The sequence below is a fragment of the Aedes aegypti genome, unplaced genomic scaffold (genome assembly GCF_002204515.2).
Source record: "Aedes aegypti strain LVP_AGWG unplaced genomic scaffold, AaegL5.0 Primary Assembly AGWG_AaegL5_hic_scaff_1869_PBJ_arrow, whole genome shotgun sequence".
In the NCBI taxonomy this organism is placed as follows: domain Eukaryota; kingdom Metazoa; phylum Arthropoda; class Insecta; order Diptera; family Culicidae; genus Aedes; species Aedes aegypti.
Window position 1 is genome coordinate 46,338 of NW_018735344.1, and position 25,586 is coordinate 71,923.

Here is a 25,586-nt window from a genome sequence, read left to right on the forward strand (position 1 = left end):
GGACGTTCGAAAAGTTCATGTCCGCGTAAACTTGCTTATCTGGACCACTGTGCAACGGGGGTACCCGGTACTGCTTCGCGTCGAAAAAATGGGTTAATCAACGTGCGAAGTTCGATTTTATTTTTGACCAACTTCGCCGCGTTGCGACTCCGCTTCACTATAGTGCGCATCTATGTCCTCCACCGGGTGCATTATGCGCACTATTGAAAATCGAGTTGCGACGCGGCGAAGTTGGTTAAAAATCAAACTTCGCTCGTAGATTAATCCATTTTTCAACGCGAAGCAGTATATATGTCGCACGACACTCTGTATTTATTGGCGGCGCGACCAAACCCGAATCGTGCAAGTGGGACTTCGCGATGCGCCTCAACTCGCCGAATTTTGAAATCAGTTTTTAGGGGTGGCGCTGCATTCTTACACAGCGCACTAAACAAATATTAGTCGCAACGCTTGGAGATTGACAAAAAAAAAATGTTTGTCCTTATTTCTGTTGGATCCGTAATATATTGATACTTTCCAGATGTCCAGCCCTGCTCACACTCAACTCTCAATTAATGATCTCTCCTTCCTCCTAAACCAGCCCTGATGCATTCAATTACAGCGGTACCACCAGGCAAGCAAAACCGACAGCCGCTATCAAGAATCCTGGCAACACTGTTCCCAGTCAAAACATTTGACGAACACAATTGAGACTTCTGTCGACCACCCCCTGAAGGCACAGTGAAAAAGTTTACGGGTTTTGGCAAGATGGACCGTGAGCGGTCTTAGGCGTCCAAGTGACACCACAAACACGGGTTTTACGTTTATCAAACCACTGATAAGTACAGTGCCTATACCAAAGGTTGTGTTCCTGCGAATTATTGATACACCCACACCAGACCTGAGTCCATTGGTATTTTTGCAAACTCGTTTTTCCATTCTAGTTATTCCTGTTCCACTGATTTTTTGTCTGCTGCAGTTCCTCCTTTCACTTTCAACGAAAAGACAGGGCAAAGTATTGTCTGTATCTTACAACCACCACCGAATTCTATTTCGGTGATATCGGCTGTTGACGTGTACAGAAGAAAAAAGTCTCTTCAACGCATCGAATTATTCAACAGTGATTGACCACAAACATAACATCCTATTTTGCAGTAAGTTATTTATATACCTATTTCGCTACATGTAAAGCGGTTACACCGGCTATTGGCTACTATCAGTGCGCACAAAGTCCGGCAATTGCAATTGAAGCAAAGTAGTGAACTCAATTAGCGATTCGTTTTTCCAGGACAGCCATCATCATGATGCGAATGCTGCAGACGAAAAACTATCCCTGTGGGGAGTCCTCTACTGCGGAGAATGCTGACCGCGGCCAGCAATCCCGCCGCTTTCCGGCCCTGCCCCTTCCCAAGCTGGCGACACCATGAACAAGCTACTCACCACAATCGAACCTCAACGTTACCAAGGATGGCTTTCAGCGCAGCAAAGTGGCCATCGGAAGAGTTCATGGCCCCCGGAGGGGACGGTGCCAAGCTGCAGAAGCTGCTGGAAAGAGCGAGCCTCGCGTAAGAAAAACTGGTTGTCCGATTGGTGGCTGCAGTCGGCCTATCTGCAGTATCGAGATCCGGTGATTATCTACTCTAGCCCAGGACTTGGTGTTCCCCAAGCTGAAGTAACGCCAAGGTCGATGATCAGCTGAAGTATGCGGCCAGGATCACGTTCGGGGCTTTGCTGTACAAGCGAATGATCGATCGCGGCCAAATGCGACCGGAGATGATGGGGAAGGCTCCTCTGGACATGCAGCAGTACAACAAGATCTTCGGAACGTGTCGGGTGCCTGGGGCACCGGAGGATTCTCTGCAGTTCAATCCGAACTCAACGCACATCGTAGTTGCTTCGAATAATCAGTACTTCAAGGTCGAAGTTGGGAATTCCGACAACATTTTTGGAGGAGGACAAACTGCACACGATGCTCAGACAGTGCCACGATATGTCCCAGCAGAAGGCTGAACCAGTTGGAATGCTGTCTGCGCTTTCCCAGGGACAATTGGCACGAGGCGTACGAAGTCTTGATGGCCGACCCGACCAACAAGGAAACGATAAAAGCCATTCAAAGCTCGTTGTTTGTCCTGTCGTTGGATTATACTATCGGCAATCCCTCGGGGGATGACGCCATCGACGCTTGCCACATGTTGATTCACGGCGGTGGATCAAAGGCCAACTCCGGTAACCGTTGGTACGACAAAAACCCTCCAACTCGTGGTTGGTCCCAACGGAGTCAACGGCCTCACCTACGAACACTCGCCAGCCGAAGGCCAACCCATCGCCGTGCTGACGGACTTCATCATCAACCACATTGCCAAAGGAGACCAGGGAGGTTTCGGTTCGGGAAGCCCCCACTCCCCAGAAGCTCGCCTTCAACCTGTCCCCGAAAGCGCACGAACTCCTCCAGAAGGCCTCCCTTAGCCACGACAAACTAATCGCCAACTTGGACATGAACTACCTGCACTACACCGGCTACGGCAAGAACTTCATCAAGACCCAGAAGATGAGCCCGGACAGCTTCATCCAAATGGCCATCCAGTACGCCTTCTACAAGCTACACCGAACCCCCGGCGCTCACTACGAATCCGCCCAGACGCGCATGTATGAAGCCGGCCGCACGGAAACGATCCGGTCCTGTTCGAACGAATCCGTTGCCTTCGCCCAGACCATGCTGGAACCGTTCCGCACTCCCCGGGAAAAGGCCTCCAAGCTGAAATCCGCCGTAGACTCGCACAAAGCAGTACGCTTCCAAGGCGGTCCAGGGCTTCGGCGTCGATCGACACCTGCTCGGTCTCAAACTGATCGCCAAGGAGCACAACATCCCCCTCCCGGACCTCTTCAAGGACGAAGGTCCTCCTCGCCAGTCAGCACATGCGCCTCTCGACCAGCCAGGTCGCTTCGCGGTACGACGCCTTCATGTGCTATGGGCCGCTGACCGCGATGGGTACGGGCTGTTGCTACAATCCCAAGGACAACGACATGTGGTTTGGGCATTTCGTCGTGGAAGTCCGACCCGGTGACGGATTCGGGCCGCGTTCAGGAACTGCCTGCAGCAAGCGCTGGACGAGATGTTCGAGGTGCTGAGCGCGTGCAGTGCCCCGAGCAGCAAGCTGTAGTGTGATTTTTCGAGCATGTTCTGCCGAATAGTGATAGTGAGATTTTTTATGCATGTTGCGAGGTATTAACTTTGATAAATCGGTGACGGTTTCACTTTTATTAACGTAGGGTGCTGAACATTCTTTATAGAGAAAATCCTTATTGGCTACATTTTACCTAAGCGGTAATAGACGAACATGTTTTGATTGGAAGTTATAATTAATTTACCATGGAAAATTTCAAAATGATATAAATTTGGTTTCATCTTTAATCACGAAACAACTAATAACTAAGCATTGTCTAGTCCAGGGTTAATAACAGATCACTTTAGAGACTTGGTCTCTATTTCAATACAAGTCTAAAGAGTCTCTTTTTTGAATGAAGGGTTTCTAAGTATCTTTTTAAGGTGAAACATCTCCGGAAGTACAAAGAGGGCCGTCAAAGGCGGACTATGACCCTACTGGCGTTTTCAAACGGCACTACCTGGAGAAATAGCTTGGCAAACGTTTCTGATCTTTTTATTTTAAGATTTCTGCTAGTACCCCAAAGCCAAAAAAAAAGTGCACTGTCATTGTAGCTTCGTTCGCGAGATTAGTGCCTTTGAAGTTTTAGTGCAATCTTATAAGTTAGATTACAAACTGTTTCACTTTCACCAAAACTGGTCTTCAAAAGCCACTATTTTTCTTCTACTTGCTGTGAACACCTAACCAGGAAATTTTCATACAAGACTTACCCTAAAAAATCACAATGCAATTCTTGGATTTGCTTTAGAGATTGTCCCATCAATTACAATTTCCTACCGATTCTACAAAATGTTACATCAGCAGATCTTCCAAAGATTTCTGCAGTAGTTCTTCCAAAAGAATACCCAGCGTTTTTGAAAAAAAAAAAATCGTTTAATGTTTTTCCTGGATCCCTACAAGAACTCGTCAAGTAGTTCTTACGCTGATTTCAATTATTTCTTCAACCATTTTCATACGAATTCTTTCGTGAATAATCTACAGTTTACCTCGACTTTTTTCAGGTAAATTTTTACCCCGGAGTTTTGCAATTTGGATTTCGTGTGTAAAGCATTTGAAGAGAAGGTGTAATTGGCGTGCTGTGCTGTTGGGAAACTTCAGATAGCAAGACTCTTCGTAGGTGTTGGTGTTTCAGCCTTTTTGGACTACTTTTACTGGTGTTGCCGAAGTTAATTGAAGCCTTATCCGAATTTGCCGCTCAAGAGTTGTAAACCAAGGATTTGGATTTCAAGTTTTCGTTACTTTTGCTGTTGGAGTTTCGTTCGCTGCAAAACCTTGAGTATAGTTTTATCTTATTTATTTATTTCTTTTCCTTTTCTTGTATTTCTCGTTAGACATAGTTTTTAATTTCTGTGATCAGTTTTCATTATGGAAACTGACGGGGATGAGGGGGACCCTAAAGAAAATACTGATTGTTCAGAATCCACTTCCTTGACCAAGCCTTTTCGTGTAAAAGTTTATCCCTCTAGTTTTTCTGGGCCTTTTGTCGTATATTTCCGAAAAAAGGAGAAACCCATTAATGTTTTACTGATTTCCTCAGAGATTTATAAAAAGTATAAATCTGTGAAGGAAATCAAAAAACTTTCTTTAGATAAATTGAGAATAGTTTTTGGATCACGAGATGAAGCTAATGCTCTCTTGGAATCCAAATTGTTTTTTAATTCCTATCGTGTGTATGCGCCTTGCGATTCATGCGAAATAAATGGAATTATATATGACGAATCATTGAATTGTGATGACATTAGGAATCAATGGTTCAGGTTTTTTTTCGGAACAATCTATTTCTCCTGTCGAGATTTTGGATTGCGTCCGTTTATCGAAATTATTTATTGATTGTAATAATTCCAAATATGTACACTCTAATTGCATAAAGATTACGTTTTCTGGATCTGTACTTCCAGATTACGTAAATGTTGATAATGTAATTTTTCGCGTGAGACTTTATTACCCAAAGCTCATGCATTGTGACCGATGCCTTCTTTTTGGTCACACTTCAAATTTTTGTTCAAATAAACAAAAATGTTCAAGTGTGGTGAATTTCATTCTTCATCCACTTGGTAAAAACATATCTAATTTGTGTATTTATTGTAAACAGAAACACAATTCTTTGAAAGAATGTGCTGTTTACATTGAAAATCAATCAAAATTCAATCAAAAAATTAAAAATAAAAAATCTTCTATCTTATGCAGAAGTAATGAAATCGACAGATAACATTACTTCCGCAAATACTTTTGAAATTTTGTCAGATGATGACGGTGTTGCTAACCAAGAAAATTTTGGCAATTATGTTTACAAACCTCCTAGCAAAAGAAAAAGATCGAACAATAAAACTTCTAACAATCATTATCAATTTTTTGAACCTCACCGTCTACTTCTTTTGATGTTAGTTTTCCTCCTTTAAATGGTACTAATTCTTCTAAAAACATTCCCGGATTTCATAAAATAGAGACAGATCCTACATCTAACAGTAAACATCAAAATACAAACAATTTATCGGAAGAGAAAGCAAAAGAGGATACTGATAATTCTATTTTGAACATTTTAGAAGAAATAGTAGATTTTTGGGATTGAACGATTTTTGGAAAAAAAATAATTAAATTATTTTTACCTATTTTGGCTACCTTTTTAAATAAATTGAATTCTTTTGGTCCTCTTTATCTTTCATTTTTCTCTCTGTAATGGCTTCAATTAATTTAAATAATATGAACATTTTACAATGGAATTGCCATAGCATTATTCCAAAATTTGATAGATTAAAAGCTTTGATTTGCAGTTATAATATAGATTTGTTTTGTTTAAATGAAACCTGGTTAGATTCATCCAAATTCTTTCATGTTTCAAAATTTAATAAATTCGAAAAGATAGAGATTCTTCATATGGAGGAGTTCTTATTGGAATTCGTGATGATATAGAATTCAATATTTAGATTTATCAATGCATTCACAAGTTAATATGTTGCTATTTCTATTAAAAAGAAAAGTGTGAATTTTCAATTATTTGCTTTTATATTCCTCCAAATTCTACGTTTTCTTATCGCAAATCAAAAAATATATTGAATGAAGTTCCTCCTCCATTTTATATATTAGGCGATTTTAACGCACATAATTTTGCTTGGGGTAGTAACAAGACGGACGGTAGAGGTTCATTGATTATGGATTTAATCGATGATTTAAATTTGCATATCCTAAATGATGGATCTTTTACTAGGATTGTTGTTACCACCAAAATCATCATTCATGCATTGACTTGTCTTTATGCTCTAATAGTTTATCTTTAAAATCTTTTTGGAAAACTATTGACGATCCCAATGGTAGTGATCACTTACCAATTTTAATTGAAATTCAAAATCCTGTTCGTGGTAAATTAGTTAATGACTCTAATCTTCCTGATATATGTAACAATGTCAATTGGACGAAATTTACTGATCTTGATCCTTTTCATTAATTCATCTTATTCATTCGGTATCTCCAATTGACAATTACAATAATTTTTCAAAATTAATAATTGATTGTTTACTTAAATCACAAAATAAAAAAAATGTTTCGCGATTTATTAAAAAAAAATCGCCCTTCTTTTCTGGTGGGATAATGAATGTTCCATAGCTTTTGAAAACTAAATCTGATGCTTTTAAATTATTTCGTAAATCAGGCTCCAGAAATCATTATTTTGCATTTCGTAAAACTGAAGCACAATTCATAAGACTAACTAAATCCAAAAAGAGAAATTATTGGAAAATTTTGTTCAAAATTTAGATAGAGAAACTTCTTTATCTACCTTGTGGACTAGACTGGCCAGCTCAGTATGGGAGAAAAATAAAGTTGTATGATTCCACGGGCACCCCCAGGATTATTTCTTGGGGTTAGAGGAAGCCTTTCTGAAAAATTCAGCTCATTTGGTCGTTCCATGAGCTGGCGCATTGAATTGAAGTTAATATGGGATTTTCAGCTCAAACATATGAGCAACAGCACATCATCTACTGTTTGGTTCAGGAAAATTGATGATCGCGTTCAATTGGACCCAGAATGTCAAAAACACTACTTGATATAATAGCGAAGAATATTGTAGAAGATTGTACCATGATCAAAATTAATAAAGTTGGTGTTTTAACCTTTCTGAAGTATATCATGCAATACTGCTTGTATTTCTTCAACATAGCTTGGAGTAGCCTCTAAGCGCATCATAGCCACCTATGACGCTGGGCGAGCTGAGGCACATGTCGCATGCATATAAGTGACTGTACGGGAGTGCTGATCTAAGCCTAACTTTCAACAACTGAAAGAGTAATGAAAATGAGATTAAATCCAGATACAACCTTCTGCAATTATGTTCATTAGGGTATCAACTAGTGTATTTGTCATTCTGGGCTTATTTGAACGTGAACAATTAGTATACGGAACGAAACAGTGACATAGGATCAATTTTCAGTATATTTGAGACGAATATCCCATACAAACTTCAAATCGAATGCGCCAGCTGGTGGAGCAACCAATTTAGTTGAAATTTTGAGAGAGCGTTTCTCTTACCCTAAGGCTCATATCTAGGGGGTGCCCGTTGAGTTTTACAACTTTTTTGTTTAAGGGCCAGTCTATTGTGGACTGTTGCCAGAAATCTAAGAAATTATGATCCCGCCGTTCCTACTGTTTTAGAATATTCAGAAGAATGGATACATGAGTTTGCTTCAAAAATTTGTCCTGATTTTGCCCCACGTTCCATTAAATTTAAAAATAGTTCACTAAATTATTTTCCTGAGCTTTGTTGTCCATTTTCATTACCCGAGTTCAATTTACCATTATCAATTACTAAAAATACTGCCCCAGGTATTGATAACATTAAATTTATTATGTTAAAAAATTTACCTGATGATGGAAAAATTCGTTTACTTTCAATATATACAGTGAGAGGCAAAATAAAGTGCCCACCTTACCAGTTTCGAATTTCTCTCATTGATTTGGTTCAAATTAAAGTTAACACACCTAAATCTTTTGTGATATTTTATTTTTGATGTTCTTTTAAAGTTGCACTTACGAAATTTTGATAAAAAAATTTTACTTAAAGAAAAAGAAAATCAATTTGTATTGAAAAAAAGTAGTGACAAAAATAAGTGCCCACTTCCTTCTTGGCCCCAGAAAAGATGATTTAAGAAAAATAAAAAGCAATTTAATAGTTAATGTGTCCTCCTTTGGCCTTAAGGACTTGCTGGAGGCTCTTCGGCATGCTTTTCACCAGGTTTTGTAGGTGTTGTGGATCTAGTTCTTCCCAGGCGCGCTCCAAGGCTTCAAAATAATTATTTTTGTTGGTAACACCAGTTTTTTCAACCCTGCATCGAGAATCGCCACAAATTCTCGATGGGGTTGAGGTCTGGGCTTTGTGGAGGCCATTCCAGCGGTTTAATCCGACAAGACCGGAAGAAAGACTTGGTCTTCTTTCCAGTATGCTTCGGGTCGTTGTTCTAGAGAAATATGAATTTCTCTTCAAGGCCCGTCTGGATCAGCGAAACCTCCAGATTTTCCAGCAAGATGTTAATGTAGGAATCTGCCGTCATTATTCCGTCGATTTTCACGACGCTTCCTACTCCACTCCATGAAAAACACCCCCAGACCATCACATTTCATCACATCACACTTCCATGCGTCACCGTTCCTTGGATGTGGCGCTCCTGAAGCTCGAGCTGTCTAACCGAGAGCGGCGGGCTCGTGTGTGATGCAGAGCACCACATCCAAGGAACGGTGAAGCATGGAGGAGGAAATGTGATGGTCTGGGGGTGTTTTTCATGGAGTGGAGTAGAAAACCTCGTGAAAATCGACGGAATAATGATGGCAGATTCCTACATTAACATCTTGCTGGAAAATCTGGAGGTTTCGCTGATCCAGACGGGCCTTGAAGAGAAATTCATATTTCTCTAGAACAACGACCCGAAGCATACTGGAAAGAAGACCAAGTCTTTTTTCCGGTCTTGTCGGATTAAACCGCTGGAATGGCCTCCACAAAGCCCAGACCTCAACCCCATCGAGAATTTGTGGGCGATTCTCGATGCCAGGGTTGAAAAAACTGGTGTTACCAACAAAAATAATTATTTTGAAGCCTTGGAGCGCGCCTGGGAAGAACTAGATCCACAACACCTACAAAACCTGGTGAAAAGCATGCCGAAGAGCCTCCAGCAAGTCCTTAAGGCCAAAGGAGGACACATTAACTATTAAATTGCTTTTTTTTTTCTTAAATCATCTTTTCTGGGGCCAAGAAGGAAGTGGGCACTTATTTTTGTCACTACTTTTTTTCAATACAAATTGATTTTCTTTTCTTTAAGTAAAATTCTTTTTTTATCAAAAAACAACTTTAAAAGAACATCAAAAATAAAATATCACAAAAGATTTAGGTGTGTTAACTTTAATTTGAACCAAATCAATGAGAGAAATTCGAAAACTGGTAAGGTGGGCACTTTATTTTGCCTCTCACTGTATATATTGAAAGTAAACGAATTTTTCCATCATCAGGTAAATTTTTTAACATAATAAATTTAATGTTATCAATACCTGGGGCAGTATTTTTAGTAATTGATAATGGTAAATTGAACTCGGGTAATGAAAATGGACAACAAAGCTCAGGAAAATAATTTAGTGAACTATTTTTAATTTAATGGAACGTGGGGCAAAAATCAGGACAAATTTTTGAAGCAAACTCAGTATCCATTCTTCTGAATATTCTAAAACAGTAGGAACGGCGGGATCATAATTCTTAGATTTCTGGCAACAGTCCACAATAGACTGGCCCTTAAACAAAAAAGTTTAAAACTCAACGGGCACCCCCTAGATATGAGCCTTAGGGTAAGAGAAACGCTCTCTCAAAATTTCAACTAAATTGGTTGCTCCACCAGCTGGCGCATTCGATTTGAATTTGTATGGATATTCGTCTCAAATATACTGAAAATTGATCCTATGTCACTGTTTCGTTCCGTATACTAATTGTTCACGTTCAAATAAGCCCAGAATGACAAATACACTAGTTGATACCCTAATGAACATAATTGCAGAAGGTTGTATCTGGATTAATCTCATTTTCATTACTCTTTCAGTTGTTGAAAGTTAGGCTTAGATCAGCACTCCCGTACAGTCACTTATATGCATGCGACATGTGCCTCAGCTCGCCCAGCGTCATAGGTGGCTATGATGCGCTTAGAGGCTACCTCCAAGCTATGTTGAAGAAATACAAGCAGTATTGCATGATATACTTCAGAAAGGTTAAAACACCAACTTTATTAATTTTGATCATGGTACAATCTTCTACAATATTCTTCGCTATTATATCAAGTAGTGTTTTGACATTCTGGGTCCAATTGAACGCGATCATCAATTTTCCTGAACCAAACAGTAGATGATGTGCTGTTGCTCATATGTTTGAGCTGAAAATCCCATATTAACTTCAATTCAAATGCGCCAGCTCTTGGAACGACCAAATGAGCTGAATTTTTCAGAAAGGCTTCCTCTAACCCCAAGAAATAATCCTGGGGGTGCCCCGTGGAATCATACAACTTTATTTTTCTCCCATACTGAGCTGGGCCAGTCTAGTCCACAAGGTAGATAAAGAAGTTTCTCTATCTAAATTTTGAACAAAATTTTCCAATAATTTCTCTTTTTGGATTTAGTTAGTCTTATGAATTGTGCTTCAGTTTTACGAAATGCAAAATAATGATTTCTGGAGCCTGATTTACGAAATAATTTAAAAGCATCAGATTTAGTTTTCAAAGCTATGGAACATTCATTATCCCACCAGAAAGAAGGGCGATTTTTTTTAATAAATCGCGAAACATTTTTTTATTTTGTGATTTAAGTAAACAATCAATTATTAATTTTGAAAAATTATTGTAATTGTCAATTGGAGATACCGAATGAATAAGATGAATTAATGAAAAGGATACAAGATCAGTAAATTTCGTCCAATTGACATTGTTACATATATCAGGAAGATTAGAGTCATTAACTAATTTACCACGAACAGGATTTTGAATTTCAATTAAAATTGGTAAGTGATCACTACCATTGGGATCGTCAATAGTTTCCAAAAAGATTTTAAAGATAAACTATTAGAGCATAAAGACAAGTCAATGCATGAATGATGATTTGGTGTAACAACAATCCTAGTAAAAGATCCATCATTTAGGATATGCAAATTTAAATCATCGATTAAATCCATAATCAATGAACCTCTACCGTCCGTCTTGTTACTACCCCAAGCAAAATTATGTGCGTTAAAATCGCCTAATATATAAAATGGAGGAGGAACTTCATTCAATATATTTTTGATTTGCGATAAAGAAAACGTAGAATTTGGAGGAATATAAAAGCAAATAATTGAAAATTCACACTTTTCTTTTTTAATAGAAATAGCAACATATTCAACTTGTGAATGCATTGATAAATCTAAATATTTGAATTCTATATCATCACGAATTCCAATAAGAACTCCTCCATATGAAGAAATCTCTATCTTTTCGAATTATATTAAATTTTGAAACATGAAAAGAATTTGGATGAATCTAACCAGGTTTCATTTAAACAAAACAAATCTATATTATAACTGCAAATCAAAGCTTTTAATCTATCAAATTTTGGAATAATGCTATGGCAATTCCATTGTAAAATGTTCATATTATTTAAATTAATTGAAGCCATTACAGAGAGAAAAATGAAGATAAAAGAGGACCAAAAGAATTCAATTTATTTAAAAAGGTAGCCAAAATAGGTAAAAATAATTTAATTATTTTTTTCCAAAAATCGTTCAATCCCAAAAAATCTACTATTTCTTCTAAAATGTTCAAAATAGAATTATCAGTATCCTCTTTTGCTTTCTCTTCCGATAAATTGTTTGTATTTTGATGTTTACTGTTAGATGTAGGATCTGTCTCTATTTTATGAAATCCGGGAATGTTTTTAGAAGAATTAGTACCATTTAAAGGAGGAAAACTAACATCAAAAGAAGTAGACGGTTGAGGTTCAAAAAATTGATAATGATTGTTAGAAGTTTTATTGTTCGATCTTTTTCTTTTGCTAGGAGGTTTGTAAACATAATTGCCAAAATTTTCTTGGTTAGCAACACCGTCATCATCTGACAAAATTTCAAAAGTATTTGCGGAAGTAATGTTATCTGTCGATTTCATTACTTCTGCATAAGATAGAAGATTTTTATTTTTAATTTTTGATTGAATTTTGATTGATTTTCAATGTAAACAGCACATTCTTTCAAAGAATTGTGTTTCTGTTTACAATAAATACACAAATTAGATATGTTTTTACAAGTGGATGAAGAATGAAATTCACCACACTTTGAACATTTTTGTTTATTTGAACAAAAATTTGAAGTGTGACCAAAAAGAAGGCATCGGTCACAATGCATGAGCTTTGGTAATAAAGTCTCACGCGAAAAATTACATTATCAACATTTACGTAATCTGGAAGTACAGATCCAGAAAACGTAATCTTTATGCAATTAGAGTGTACATATTTGGAATTATTACAATCAATAAATAATTTCGATAAACGGACGCAATCCAAAATCTCGACAGGAGAAATAGATTTGTTCCGAAAAAAAACCTGAACCATGATTCCTAATGTCATCACAATTCAATGATTCGTCATATATAATTCCATTTATTTCGCATGAATCGCAAGGCGCATACACACGATAGGAATTAAAAACAATTTGGATTCCAAGAGAGCATTAGCTTCATCTCGTGATCCAAAAACTATTCTCAATTTATCTAAAGAAAGTTTTTTGATTTCCTTCACAGATTTATACTTTTTATAAATCTCTGAGGAAATCAGTAAAACATTAATGGGTTTCTCCTTTTTTCGGAAATATACGACAAAAGGCCCAGAAAAACTAGAGGGATAAACTTTTACACGAAAAGGCTTGGTCAAGGAAGTGGATTCTGAACAATCAGTATTTTCTTTAGGGTCCCCCTCATCCCCGTCAGTTTCCATAATGAAAACTGATCACAGAAATTAAAAACTATGTCTAACGAGAAATACAAGAAAAGGAAAAGAAATAAATAAATAAGATAAAACTATACTCAAGGTTTTGCAGCGAACGAAACTCCAACAGCAAAAGTAACGAAAACTTGAAATCCAAATCCTTGGTTTACAACTCTTGAGCGGCAAATTCGGATAAGGCTTCAATTAACTTCGGCAACACCAGTAAAAGTAGTCCAAAAAGGCTGAAACACCAACACCTACGAAGAGTCTTGCTATCTGAAGTTTCCCAACAGCACAGCACGCCAATTACACCTTCTCTTCAAATGCTTTACACACGAAATCCAAATTGCAAAACTCCGGGGTAAAAATTTACCTGAAAAAAGTCGAGGTAAACTGTAGATTATTCACGAAAGAATTCGTATGAAAATGGTTGAAGAAATAATTGAAATCAGCGTAAGAACTACTTGACGAGTTCTTGTAGGGATCCAGGAAAAACATTAAACGATTTTTTTTTTTCAAAAACGCTGGGTATTCTTTTGGAAGAACTACTGCAGAAATCTTTGGAAGATCTGCTGATGTAACATTTGTAGAATCGGTAGGAAATTGTAATTGATGGGACAATCTCTAAAGCAAATCCAAGAATTGCATTGTGATTTTTTAGGGTAAGTCTTGTAGAAAATTCCTGGTTAGGTGTTCACAGCAAGTAGAAGAAAAATAGTGGCTTTGAAGACCAGTTTGGTGAAAGTGAAACAGTTTGTAATCTAACTTATAAGATTGCACTAAAACTTCAAAGGCACTAATCTCGCGAACGAAGCTACAATGACAGTGCACTTTTTTTTTGGCTTTGGGTACTAGCAGAAATCTTAAAATAAAAAGATCAGAAACGTTTGCCAGCTATTTCTCCAGTGTAGTGCCTTTGAAAACGCCAGTAGGGTCATAAGTCCGCCTTTGGACGGCCCTCTTTGTACTCCGAGATGTTTCACCTTAAAAAGATACTTTAGAAACCCTTCATTCAAAAAAGAGACTCTTTAGACTTGTATTGAAATAGAGACCAAGTCTCTAAAAGTGATCTGTTATTAACCCTGACTAGACAATGCTTAGTTTATTAGTTGTTCGTGATTAAAGATGAAACCAAATTTATATCATTTTGAAATTTTCCATGGTAAATTAATTATAACTTCCAATCAAAAACATGTTCGTCTATTACCGCTTAGGTAAAATGTAGCCAATAAGGATTTTCTCTATAAAGAATGTTCAGCACCCTACGTTAATAAAAGTGAAACCGTCACCGATTTATCAAAGTTAATACCTCGCAACATGCATATAAAAATCTCACTATCACTATTCGGCAGAACATGCTCGAAAAATCACACTACAGCTTGCTGCTCGGGGCACTGCACGCGCTCAGCACCTCGAACATCTCGTCCAGCGCTTGCTGCAGGCAGTTCCTGAACGCGGCCGAATCCGTCACCGGGTCGGACTTCCACGACGAAATGCCAAACCACATGTCGTTGTCCTTGGGATTGTAGCAACAGCCGTACCCATCGCCGGTCAGCGGCCCATAGCACATGAAGGCGTCGTACCGCGAAGCGACCTGGCTGGTCGAGAGGCGCATGTGCTGACTGGCGAGGAGACCTTCGTCCTTGAAGAGGTCCGGGAGGGGGATGTTGTGCTCCTTGGCGATCAGTTTGAGACCGAGCAGGTGTCGATCGACGCCGAAGCCCTGGACCGCCTTGGAAGCGTACTGCTTGTGCGAGTCTACGGCGGATTTCAGCTTGGAGGCCTTTTCCCGGGGAGTGCGGAACGGTTCCAGCATGGTCTGGGCGAAGGCAACGGATTCGTTCGAACAGGACCGGATCGTTTCCGTGCGGCCGGCTTCATACATGCGCGTCTGGGCGGATTCGTAGTGAGCGCCGGGGGTTCGGTGTAGCTTGTAGAAGGCGTACTGGATGGCCATTTGGATGAAGCTGTCCGGGCTCATCTTCTGGGTCTTGATGAAGTTCTTGCCGTAGCCGGTGTAGTGCAGGTAGTTCATGTCCAAGTTGGCGATTAGTTTGTCGTGGCTAAGGGAGGCCTTCTGGAGGAGTTCGTGCGCTTTCGGGGACAGGTTGAAGGCGAGCTTCTGGGAGTGGGGGCTTCCCGAACCGAACCTCCCTGGTCTCCTTTGGCAATGTGGTTGATGATGAAGTCCGTCAGCACGGCGATGGGTTGGCCTTCGGCTGGCGAGTGTTCGTAGGTGAGGCCGTTGACTCCGTTGGGACCAACCACGAGTTGGAGGGTTTTGTCGTACCAACGGTTACCGGAGTTGGCCTTTGATCCACCGCCGTGAATCAACATGTGGCAAGCGTCGATGGCGTCATCCCCCGAGGGATTGCCGATAGTATAATCCAACGACAGGACAAACAACGAGCTTTGAATGGCTTTGATCGTTTCCTTGTTGGTGGGTCGGCCATCAAGACTTCGTACGCCTCGTGCCAATTGTCCCTGGGAAGCGCAGATAGCATTCCAACTGGTTCAGCCTTCTGCTGGGACATATCGTGGCACTGTCTGAGCATCGTGTGCAGTTTGTCCTCTCCAAAAATGTTGTCGGAATTCCCAACTTCGACCTTGAAGTACTGATTATTCGAAGCAACTACGATGTGCGTTGAGTTCGGATTGAACTGCAGAGAATCCTCCGGTGCCCCAGGCACCCGACACGTTCCGAAGATCTTGTTGTACTGCTGCATGTCCAGAGGAGCCTTCCCCATCATCTCCGGTCGCATTTGGCCGCGATCGATCATTCGCTTGTACAGCAAAGCCCGAACGTGATCCTGGCCGCATACTTCAGCTGATCATCGACCTTGGCGTACTTCAGCTTGGGGAACACCAGTCCTGGGCTAGAGTAGATAATCACCGGATCTCGATACTGCAGATAGGCCGACTGCAGCCACCAATCGGACAACCAGTTTTTCTTACGCGAGGCTCGCTCTTCCAGCAGCTTCTGCAGCTTGGCACCGTCCCCTCCGGGGGCCATGAACTTCTCGATGGCCACTTTGCTGCGCTGAAAGCCATCCTTGGTAACGTGAGGTTCGATTGTGGTGAGTAGCTTGTTCATGGTGTCCGCCAGCTTGGGAAGGGGCAGGGCCGGAAGCGGCGGATTGCTGGCCGCGGTCAGCATTCTCCGCAGTAGAGGACTCCCCACAGGGATAGTTTTCGTCTGCAGCATTCGCATCATGATGATGGCTGTTCCTGGAAAAACGAATCGCTAATTGAGTTCACTACTTTGCTTCAATTGCAATTGCGGACTTTGTGCGCACTGATAGTAGCCAATAGCCGGTTAACGCTTTACATGTAGCGAAATAGGTATATAAATAACTTACTGCAAAAGGATGTTATGTTTGTGGTCAATCACTGTTGAATAATTCGATGCGTTGAAGAGACTTTTTTCTTCTGTACACGTCAACAGCCGGTATCACCGAAATAGAATTCGGTGGTGGTTGTAAGATACAGACAATACTTTGCCCTGTCTTTTCGTTGAAAGTGAAAGGAGGAACTGCAGCAGACAAAAAATCAGTGGAACAGGAATAACTGGAATGGAAAAACGAGTTTGCAAAATACCAATGGACTCAGGTCTGGTGTGGGTGTATCAAATAATTCGCAGGAACACAACCTTTGGTATAGGCACTGTACTTATCAGTGGTTTGATAAACGTAAAACCCGTGTTTGTGGTGTCACTTGGACGCCTAAGACCGCTCACGGTCCATCTTGCCAAAACCCGTAAACTTTTTTCACTGTGCCTTCAGGGGGTGGTCGACAGAAGTCTCAAATTGTGTTCGTCAAATGTTTTGACTGGGAACAGTGTTGCCAGGATTTCTTGATAGCGGCTGTCGGTTTTGCTTGCCTGGTGGTACCGCTGTAATTGAATGCATCAGGGCTGGTTTAGGAGGAAGGAGAGATCATTAATTGAGAGTTGAGTGTGAGCAGGGCTGGACATCTGGAAAGTATCAATATATTACGGATCCAACAGAAATAAGGACAAACATTTTTTTTTGTCAATCTCCAAGCGTTGCGACTAATATTTGTTTAGTGCGCTGTGTAAGAATGCAGCGCCACCCCTAAAAACTGATTTCAAAATTCGGCGAGTTGAGGCGCATCGCGAGTCCCACTTGCACGATTCGGTTTGGTCGCGCCGCCAATAAATACAGAGTGTCGTGCGACATATATACTGCTTCGCGTTGAAAAATGGATTAATCTACGAGCGAAGTTTGATTTTTAACCAACTTCGCCGCGTCGCAACTCGATTTTCAATAGTGCGCATAATGCACCCGGTGGAGGACATAGATGCGCACTATAGTGAAGCGAGTCGCAACGCGGCGAAGTTGGTCAAAAATAAAATCGAACTTCGCACGTTGATTAACCCATTTTTTCGACGCGAAGCAGTACCGGGTACCCCCGTTGCACAGTGGTCCAGATAGCAAGTTTACGCGGACATGAACTTTTCGACGTCATTTTGTGGTTTTAGAGTATAGGTTGCTTCCCAGAAGTGTCTCGAAATTAGTTGTACTACAATTCGTACGAAAGGCATTTTTTTTCTGCACTAATCGCAATAGTGTCCTATACGCCAATTTTTTTATATAAAAAAATGAAGAAAATCATTTTTCCACTCATAAGTCATTTATTTCCAAATTTAAGCAGCCTACTATGTTCTACAATGTTTTTGATACTATAATATTCTACAACTTTGGTGAATATACCACAGTTGTGTTTCTTCTGGTTTTCTTATTGAAGGAGATATTACTTTAAAATCATACCGTATTACAGGCCAAATAACTCGCAAAGATGCATTTGAAAATGAACCTACCTGTCACATCGTGGCTCTACACCCCTTAAAGAGTATTTGAATCAGGGGGTGGGAAACTCGGCTCACTTGAAATTGTGCCGAAATGTGCCGGCTGTGCGAGAGTGAGCGATCAAATTCATATGTCACATTTTTCTGGTTGCACTGCAAAAACTGGCAACTGTGATCGTTTCACGACAGATTGTTTTTGTTTATTTATGAAAACTTTTAAAGCACCAACTGCAGTCTGAACAACTTATAACTCGACAGAAGCCGTTATTAAATTTTCTGAACATATTTTCGGTAAGTTTGAAGCTAGATTTGAAGTACAAATGTGTCTCAAGCAAACACATTACAACCTAATTAATACCAGGATTAATACAACGTTTCAGTCCTATGGTAGAGGAGCCGAGTGGATGCCCACCAGGGCAACGGATGTTCAAGGGATAATTGCTGATTGCTGATGAAGAGACGAGGAAGTTGGGAACCTTATTGAGAATCAATCTGCCCCTGTTTGTATGAACTTCGATCAAACTCTACAATGTCACCGGAATCTACAATGCCGCCGGAATGGATGACCTGGCAAGGATACCGGATATTACCAGTCACGGAGTGATCGAGAGAGGCGAGATCCTGGGTGATATAGTTTACGAGATGGTACAGTGGCCCAGCCATATTCGTACAGGGCGTTGTTTTCACATCAAGTAGGTAAAAAGCTATTATATATCGAAGATTTCTTAATGAATAATGGAGGTTTTAGGCGTCATCTATTGTTCAAAAATTAAACACTGTTTCTATTCACTTCCATATTTGGTATAAATAAAACTCATTTCAAAAACTCTTTCAGTACTCACGAATATCGCTATTACAATGGATCCATCAGCAAATATGTAAGTCATGCTGCTCAGTGGAGGTTTACATGCCAAAGACTTGCTACATGTGACATAGTAATGGAGCGATGGTTTGGTCTAAAATGTTATTAAATAAATGCCATAAATATACCATATTTGTATTCCTCAATGTACCCATACAATTGGTGGTTTTAGATATCTAGAAATAAATTATTATTGTGCTTACAATGTGACTGTCACTAACATCTGAACACAAGATTGAATTCATTAGTTTTCATATATTTAAATCATAATGAAAAATCAAAAATTAGCAAACACTGACACACTACTTTTTATACGACTCCTCCGTAGCTTCCTCAGCTGCCTTTACTGACACCACATACAACCACGGATCCATATTTATTTAGCATCTCTTCCGATGGATATACCGGATTCCTGTTGTCCTCTGTCTGTCTCCTTCGATCTTCTGGTTCATCATCAGCGAAGACCTACTTGGCGCAGCCGTACATGGCTCAATCTTTCTCAGAGAAGTGGCATGCTTGCGGAGGAACACGATCGTTGTTCGTCAATCATGGTCCCCTTGGCGGTCTCTTTAATATATCGATACACAGATGGTAGATCAGGAGATTGACCAATTCGGAAAGCTCGTTCGGAATCTTCGATAGGCATTCGATGATATTTCAGTCTGTGAATTGAAAGGAAATTATATAATACATCGTCATATACTTCTGAGGGGAAGGAACCTACTTGATAAAGTGCTAATAAATCTGAACCGTTTGTGCACACAGAAGATGTTCGGAAACAGGAAGCCAGTTGCATTGAATATCTTTTTCTCGACGGCAGTATTTTTCTTCGAAACAAACAAACTAGGGTCGATGTACCAATAGCCGCATAACTAAGAACAAATATTCGCATAAAATCGAAAAATAACGATAGCGTCATTATTTTTACATCATCTGAAAGCTTTTTATCTTGGTTTTGTGGGAAAAATATGAAAACTGCGAAATCTCATATGTTTGCATTTATTATCGCTTGTGCCACTATAGGAATACATGTGCCTATAGTAGCACTATTTCTAATTTCTGTTCCTATAGTAGCACTAGCATCAGGCGTTGGCAAAATACTAACCAAAACCGTATTTTTACAAAGCTTTTATATTTTTCCTTGAAAGTGTAGATCAAAAGCTTTCGTTTGATGTAAAAAAGTACTTAATTCATTGATTATTTCGTATAATAAAAAATAGTTTCTCTCAGTAGTACTACTATAGGAACAATAGGTTAACTATAGGCGCAAGGGAGCTCAAATTTTAAGCAAAACTAATTATTTCGATCATTTTTTGAACAAAATCAAGCTGTGTATCAATGGTACTTAGATAAATAGCTCCTGACCTTCATGTCAAAAAATATTTTGAAAAGATTCATAGCGAAACGGCCGTAAAAAGCCACTAGTGCGACAATAGGGGACTGTCCACTAAGGAACACTGACCCTAGTTGAACCGAACAACCAACACGCTTAAAAATATGTATACTAGATTGCTTAAATACCATTCTAAAACCATATTCGGTCTATTCACTCATTCAAATGCATTTTAATGATTTAAGCTTTGCTTAGTATAAACGAATTTTATATCAGTAAATGATTTTTCGAGAATTATGCATATAATGCTTAAAGTTTTAAAATCATTTACAATGAATAAAATAAGCCATTTTTCTTCAATTTCTGTAAACAAACGCAATGAAAATGTAAGAAAAATGATTTTTAAAGCAACGCATTTATTTCCATGTCATTAATATGTGGTGTATGTGTCTACTCATGGTTAAGGTTTCTTCCAATCTGTCCAGCGTTGATCACAATAATCTTCCTACATACTTGAAGCAGTTGTTTACGAATCGCTCACGACGACCGGATTGATACTCTCCCACAAAATAATCTGGAAAAGTTTGAATGATGATGAAATACCGATATGATTATGATGAAATGAACTAACCTTATCGTAATTATTGAATCCAATTTCACCAAATTCGTAAATTCTAATCTCCTCCTGCGGTAAGCTCCCTGAGACAAATGTCCCTTGATGATGGCGTCCTCTGATGAGGGCCTAGCACGCCACAACTGCTGAAAACTATTTTTATGGCTTCGGGCATTTTCTTCTCCATATATTAGTTATTCATTTTAGGCATCACTTCAAGACACAGAAAACTGTATTTAAATAAAAATTGGATTGCAAAATATATTGCTATAGCGCGTATTATTCAAAAAAAAAAGCTTCATAACACAATGTGATTTCGATACCGAACCGAACAAAATGAAATTATATTTTGAAGTCCCAAGATTAGCGTATTAGAATAAATCACGGATAAGCTTGGCAAGGTATAAAATAATAAGCTTCTCAAAGATTAAAAACGGATAATATTGAGAAAATAATATAACGTACACTAACTAGTATATTTGTTTTTCTCCGTGAACAACAAAATTTCAGCTGTCAAATCTAATCGTGTGCAGAAAAAGAAGAAAGAAAGAAATGGTTGGAAGGGTGCCCAGATGTGTGGTGCTGTGCCGAATAATGTGCCGGGCACAGTGAGCCGAGTTTCCCACCCCCTGGCAAATGCGCATTTTTGGAATGTTTACAATAGCCGCGCGGGGATCAGGTCCAACGCACCAGTCAATAGGCTTTTTCATGTGACAGATCCGTCTATGCATTTGTTTACATCGGTGGAGGAACGGTGCTAACACGGCCTGTCATTTTCATAGAAGAATTGTTAAAGTGCTTCCCGATCAGCTGATTTGAGCAGTGATGCCACATACACAGATTTATCTGTAATTACACAGATTTTTTCCTGATCTCGGCTACAGATATCTGTGATCATAGATCACAGATTTTTTAGATGAAAAGATTTTTGAGATTTTAGGATATTTCGCGATTTTAGGACACAGTTTTGGAAGAAATAAACCAGATATAGGGTGCAGAACCACTTGGGCACTTCCATGATTCACTTTAGCATGGGGTAGCCAAATATGGGCTCTGTTGCTTTCAAAAAAAAAAAAAAACACTGCCGAAGTGAATCAAAAGTGCCAAGAAAATCCGGCTCCCTACCATGACTATGTTGTTTGAAAACTTATTTCTTAAAAACAAAATTATTTTAAATTTTTAGAAGCAATTTTGCATTTAAACTTATTTTAGAAGAATAAGTTCAAATTAAAAAAAAATAATGGAATGCAAAGAACAGCCATAATACGTTTGCAAAGGTTCTTTTTGATCTAAAAAATTTAAAAATTGGATTTTTTCTGCGACACAGATTTTTACCAAGATTTTTGGAAGTTGACTTAAGATAAAAAAGATATTTTCAGCCGAAAACACAGATGAGAGTCGGAAAGAATGTGGCAACACTGGATTTGAGACGTCATGTGAATAGGCCTACACTGAGCCAATTAATCCGATTATATTTATCTGGAAATCATATACACGCATCAGAAATTCATATTTGATAGGTTTCATTAACACCCAAAAACTGTATGATGGTCCAATGAGGTTTAAATAATAATCATATGGAAATCGTTGGAATTTCACATATAACTTGTTGGACATCGTTTACCCATTAAGTCATTGAAAAATCAGATACAGGGTATATGATTTTATAGTGAAAAAAAAATTGTGTTTATATTTAGTGACACGATGGCGCCCGGATAAAAAATACAATACAAAAAAATATAACGTCTTGGAACAGTACCATTCAGTATATTGGAAATACAATACAGTATATTGTGAAATGACTATACAATTACAGTACAATATATTGTTTTGAACAGTTCACTGTCTGGTATATGAGATTTTTGCAATATAATGTATGGGTGGTTAAGTATCGTAACAATACAAATCTAGATATTTTCTCATACATACATTTTGAAAATACAATACGATATATTGTTTATGTATTGTCTTGATTAGCAATTCATGTATTGTTGTACAATACAAAAAATTCAACGAACTCTATTTCAATTAGTGGTGAAAAGTATAGAATTTGTATTTTGTATGGATTGTCCCCCAACTTACCGGATATTCGTGCCAAAAGTAGTAAAATAATTTTAGCTTTAAAGAAGTAAAGATATTTATCATTGTTGCATTCGTCGTTACAGCGAATGTCAAGTGACTTTTAAAAAACTATTTATTTTTACGTTTTGAATATTTTTCACCCAACATTTCTTGCTTTTTGAACTTGTTTTGTTTACTTCTTTCATCAAAGCTACATAGAAAAAAGCAAGAGTTGTTTTACGCGAAAATAGGAATTTGACCAAAATTGTAAGGTATAAAACCAATTAAAAACAATACAGTGTTCTGTTACAATATATTATATTGTTTTTGAATTGTATATCCAAACAAGAATAATGTCTTCGACATTCAATTACAATACGCTGTATTGTATCCAATACGTTATATTGTACATTAATGGTTTATTCCATTCATGAATGATACGTTTTTATCCGGGCGGCCACTGCATTCATTTCGCTAGCAGATAAAGGATTTACGACGAATTCTTGCAAGTTTTTAAAGGTATGTGGGTAAATATCAGTTTTTCACATAATTATATAGTTTTTTTACATATTTAGAATGTGGATCCATTATTTACTTCTCGTTGAAGAATTTAGCTTCTAATTCCATACAACTGAGAACTTGATGAAGTTCTGCTCGACGATATCTATAGATATAGGTGAGTTATTTTATTCGGCAGTTAGTTTTGAGCTTAAATGTGTTAACATGGTTTTATTGTTTTAGATTTATATACCGACCATGCCGCAACAAAAATCCCTTTTGTTCAAGTTCCAGTAGTTACTGTGAGATGGCTTTGCAGGTAGTGGATCCAAATACCCGAATGATAAAAAATTTGAATACTGGAGAAGTACTTAAACCATGTCAACGAATAAATCTTTTTCGGTTATTCTAATATTATCTTGAATAAGTAATTTTTAAAATGTAGTGCTTGAACGTATTTTTATTTTTGAAAATTTATTTCGAATAATCTTGTAGTAAATGCCATTTGAAAACCATTTCAGTTTTTTAAAGAATCAATTATTATCTATATTAGTTTCAGACGAAATGTATATGATTTGTCTATGATACCAACTTCCATTGGATTCCATATCCATCGTCTTTATGCTTGAAAGTATGTGATTTTCATAATGAACTCTATCTATACGATTTGTAAATAAGACTTATGTGAAAGCATTATGGAAAAAGCTATATGTTTTTGGTTATGACTTGAACATGATTACTTCTCAGAGTGTATAAAGATTTTGCGAGTAAGCTTTCCTCCTCTCATAAATTATTGTAGAATTCGTTACCTTGTATACAGATACTTCGAAATTTTGCTTGCATTCGATGCCGCTGTGCATAAATGGAACATCCTTTCTACACAAGGATGTGAGCCGTTTCAGTTGTGACAGTTCTCGTTGTCAAACAAATAAAAGCCGTAAAACATTGCATTTTCCGCGTACGGGTCGGTTCGGAAAATTTTATTCGACCACCTCTCTTCAATATTTAATCAAAATTCCTGAATTTGTGCCGTGTAAATAGAAGCAAATAAAACTGAGATGGTTCGACCGCTTTGGTCGCTCGTGTTTATCCTGTTCAACGTTGTGTGCCCGTCGCTGCAGTTCAACGACGTGTTCGACGAAGGAACTGCTGATCAAGCCACTCCCCGATGGGTTCGTGTACAGCTACTTCCAGTTCACGACACGCTGGGACGTTTCGCAGAACGATAGTCGTAAGTATACCTACATAAAGCTTTTTCCTTTTACAGCTTACAGTGAGTCCTGTTGCAAGGCTGTAACATTCTAGACACTCCAGAGGACCTTTCGGATACTTATGCGACTATTCGATAGGTTCTTCCGGAACTTCCTATCAAATTCATCGAGAAAAAGCTTCAGAAATTATTGAAGTGATTTCTCTTGTAATACTTTCAAGGATTTCTACTTAGATCACTCCAGAAATCCACCTAGACATTCATTCATTTATTTAGTTAACATCTACACAGAGTTGGGCGAGCTCGTGGTTCATCCTTCGCCGCCACACACCATTCTCCTGCACACCGCCGAAGATCGTCCTAAGCACCCGACGTTCGAAGACTCCAAGTGCTTGCAGGTCCTCCTCGAGCATCGTCCACGTTTCATGCCCGTAGAGGACTACCGGCCTTATGAGCGTTTTGTACATGGTACATTAGGTGCGGGCGTGAATCTTTTTGACCGCAGCTTCTTCTGGAGTGGAGGCCATAGTAGGCCGACTTCCGCTGCTGATGCGCCTCCGTATTTCACGGCTAACGTTATTGTTCAGCCGTCAGCAAGGATCCAAGGTAAACAACTCGTCGACCACCTCGAACGTATCCCCGTCTATCGTAACACTGCTACCTAGGCGAGCCCTGTCGCGCTCGGCCCCACCAACTAGCATGTACTTTGTCTGGCCGCATTCACCACCAGTCCAACTTTTGCTGCCTCGCGTTTCAGGCGGATGTACAGGTCTGCCACCTTTTCAAATGTTCGGCGACGATGTCCATATCATCCGCGAAGCAAACAATTGACTGGACTCGTAAAAATCGTACCCCGGCTGTTAATCCCGGCTCTCCGCATAACACCTTCTAGCGCAATATTGAACACAGCACGAAATCCATCACCTTGTCGTAGCCCGTAGACCTCACACAATTTTGCACATCTTCCATCGTCGCTCTTATCAGTCTCGTGAGCTTCCCGGGAAAGCTGTTCTCGTCCATGATTTTCCATAGCTCTACGCGGTCGATACTGTCGTATCCGCCTTGAAATCGATAA

General features: G+C 39.1%; 2 long non-coding RNA genes and 2 pseudogenes across 3 annotated transcripts; 2 read left to right on the forward strand and 2 right to left on the reverse strand.

Moving 5' to 3' along the window:
• Positions 1-1,265: 1,265 nt before the first annotated feature.
• LOC110680800 lies at positions 1,266-3,248 on the forward strand (annotated as a pseudogene).
• Positions 3,249-14,369: 11,121 nt separating this feature from the next.
• On the reverse strand, positions 14,370-16,427 carry LOC110680797 (annotated as a pseudogene). The gene has a single exon (XR_002502991.1). The product of XR_002502991.1 is annotated as a carnitine O-acetyltransferase-like (transcript).
• Positions 16,428-17,790: 1,363 nt separating this feature from the next.
• LOC110680803 lies at positions 17,791-18,876 on the forward strand. The gene is made up of 3 exons (XR_002502997.1): positions 17,791-18,225; positions 18,315-18,626; positions 18,770-18,876. It is a non-coding gene; the product is annotated as an uncharacterized LOC110680803 (long non-coding RNA).
• A 1,709-nt stretch (positions 18,877-20,585) lies between these two features.
• Positions 20,586-21,369, reverse strand: LOC110680799. Its single transcript, XR_002502994.1, has 3 exons — positions 21,208-21,369; positions 20,761-20,972; positions 20,586-20,703 (listed from the first exon to the last, which is right to left on the reverse strand). It is a non-coding gene; the product is annotated as an uncharacterized LOC110680799 (long non-coding RNA).
• Between the last annotated feature and the right edge of the window lie 4,217 nt (positions 21,370-25,586).